Here is a 2807-nt window from a genome sequence, read left to right as displayed (position 1 = left end):
AGATGAGGAAACTAAGGCAGATGGAGGTTAAGTGACTTGCCCAGAGTCATATAGGTTCTAAGTGTCTGAGACTGGATTTGAACTCAGGTCTCCAACTCTTTATTCACTACAACACCAAATTGGACTTAGAATTGGCAGACGGTTTCAAATCTTCATCCTGCTGTTTATTAGTATGATCCTGGGCAAATCCCTTGCCCATTTTTAGCTTCTTGTGTAAAAATAGTAAGGAGAGGGAAGGGTGCTAGAGCCTTTTCTCCTAGAATAACAATCTACCAATCCCTCCAAGAACAGCCTCCCCACAAGGACCTGAGAGGTGGAAGAAGTCAACCTCCAGCCCATCCATTCTCATTCTCAGTTTACAGGTAAGAATAAAGTTGAAAAGGTGGGAATTTCCTAGGATCAATGGCTTTAGTCAGGAGACCTTCAAGGTCATCTAATTCAACTAGCTGTTTCATTTTAAAGAGAAGGAAGGTGAGACCCAAATTAGGGGGTCGATTTGTCCAGGATCACCTACATATTAAGTAGCAGAGCTGGGACTTGAACATAGGTTCTCAGGTCCAGTTCCTCTACTCTTTCCAATGAGGTCCTCATGTCTATATTATTATTCTACAAAGAGTGTTAGAAAGTCCATCTACCTGTATGACCTTGGGCAAATTATTTAGTTCCACATCCATAAAATGAGGATGCCAGACTAGACAACATCCAATTCTAAATTCCATATTCTAATCTGTTAGTATTTTAAACCTAAAATATGTGTTTCTAGGGAGAGTCAAGAGAGAGGAGAGGATCCGACACGAGAATGAGAATACTAGTGGGAAATGGTTAGAAGTCAGAGCTGGGCCTAGACAGGTAGCAAATGTTCATTGGATCCAATTCATGTCAGTCTTGCTGGTTAGACCTACCCAAAGTCCTTTGCAGCCAGAATTTGGAAGGCGATACCAAAAAGTAGGGCCATTTCAATGTGGAGGACTGATAGCTAGGTCTAAGAAACACGAAGAGAAGTATGGGAAGGGCTAGCTTGAGAATAACAAGGCGCAGCCATGTGGGATGGCCTGGGATACTAGGTGTTGGTGAACAGGCCAAGCATCACTGCAAAGTATCCACTACAACAAGACTCAGTCCAGTTTCCCCAGGGCTGTATGCTTTTGGTTGCTGGCAGGTAGAAAGAGAAAATAAATGAAATCCATTTTCTTTAAAGGACGAAATCTTCAAAAGTTCTTATTTGTGGATGACATTATGCTACTTAGGTTAAGTCCTAGTAAACTGCAGACTCCTGGTAAAACAGCGTAACAATTCAATAAGTTTATTTAACCAGTTGCATAAGAAAAAAACCAAGCAGATGAATAATGTCTTTTGTTTATATCCTAATTCCATACATGAAATCCATCCAACAGCTGATGGAAGCTGTTCCCAGCCTCATAGGGGTATTTCTTCAGTGTCAGACAAGCAAGAGGCAAGAAGGCGTAAGAGGCCACCTGATTTTTTCGGTTCGGTGTCAACCTTGTTCCACCAATAGCATTTATCCCTCAGACCAGACCATTTATAGATGATAGGGGTAGAAGTCCCTAAGCTTCTGTCTTCTACCCAACAGAATTCAAGTCAATGGAGTGAGAATTTTAGAACTAGAAGGACCTTCAGAGATCATTCTACACCAACTTCCTCATTTCAGAAATGAGGCCTGGAGTAGTTAAATTAAGGGGATGTACTAGAGGCCTTTCAGATCAAAAGACTCAAGGTCACACAGCTAGTTAATGGTCAAGAAGGCATGAGAAGCCAGATCTCCTGACTCCTAAGCTGCAAGGCATTCTACTATACCACCCCACTGAATATTAATATACTACAGTAATATAGCCTCAGATCAGATTTGAGAAATAACGAATGCCTACAACCATCCATCCTAAAGGAGTCCCACAGCCCATCAGTGAATGTGTGTACTATACTATATGTATTATTTTAGTGTGGGGGGAGGGAGCAGTGGAATGAGGGGTGGAGTCCATCTGAGGAAAAATGTGAGACCCGAAGAACTCAATGGGATGAATTTGCAAGATGAGCTAATTTAAAGGTCATGACAATCTTCCCTTTAAGGTCATCATGATACAAGTTCATCTCACCAGAGAGAGGACCCAACTTGGGGTCAGGAGACTATAAAGTACCTGCCACACTGGTACATCCTGGGCCAAAAGTTCTTCACTTGGCTTTCTCAGGCTTAGAGCCCACACTAGTGTATCTTGGTTGTCTCTCAATCCTCTGTGGAAATCCCAATAATTCAAGATTCACTGAACATCATCACAGCTGGAAAGTGACCTTAAGGATCTAAACCTTTCCTTCACATGGGAAAACTGGGAAAATGGGGGATTTGCCTAAGGTGACATGACTACTAAGTAGGAAAGCCTAGATTCAAAACAAGGTCTTCTGTCTCCCAAGTCCAGTGCTTTTGATTCTGTATGAGGGCCCAAGCTCCAGAAAAGGAGGATCAGTTGGATAGGGAGGCCACACTGGACGTGTCACATCTGCATTCAAAGCTTCCATATGCTGGGTAGGATTCCCCTCTCTCCCCCACCCCACTCCCCTAACCCCCTTCCACTTGCCTTTTTATGGATGACACCCAATAGCCTCACAGTCTGTTTTCAACAGCCCCTAACTTACCTTTCCCCCATCAACCCAACTTCCTTGACATCTCCTAAGGAAGTTGACTCAAGTGTCCATGCCTCCTCCAGATGAAAATCTAGCTTCAGTCAGGGTGAGTGTTAAGGAAAATGCATTGGCCTTAGAGTTGGGAGACCTGGAATTTGGACTGTTACTTTTGC

The sequence above is a fragment of the Trichosurus vulpecula genome, chromosome 9, assembly GCF_011100635.1.
Source record: "Trichosurus vulpecula isolate mTriVul1 chromosome 9, mTriVul1.pri, whole genome shotgun sequence".
NCBI lineage: Eukaryota > Metazoa > Chordata > Mammalia > Diprotodontia > Phalangeridae > Trichosurus > Trichosurus vulpecula.
The sequence above is the reverse complement of the archived record's forward strand: the minus strand, read 5'-3'. Positions refer to the sequence as shown.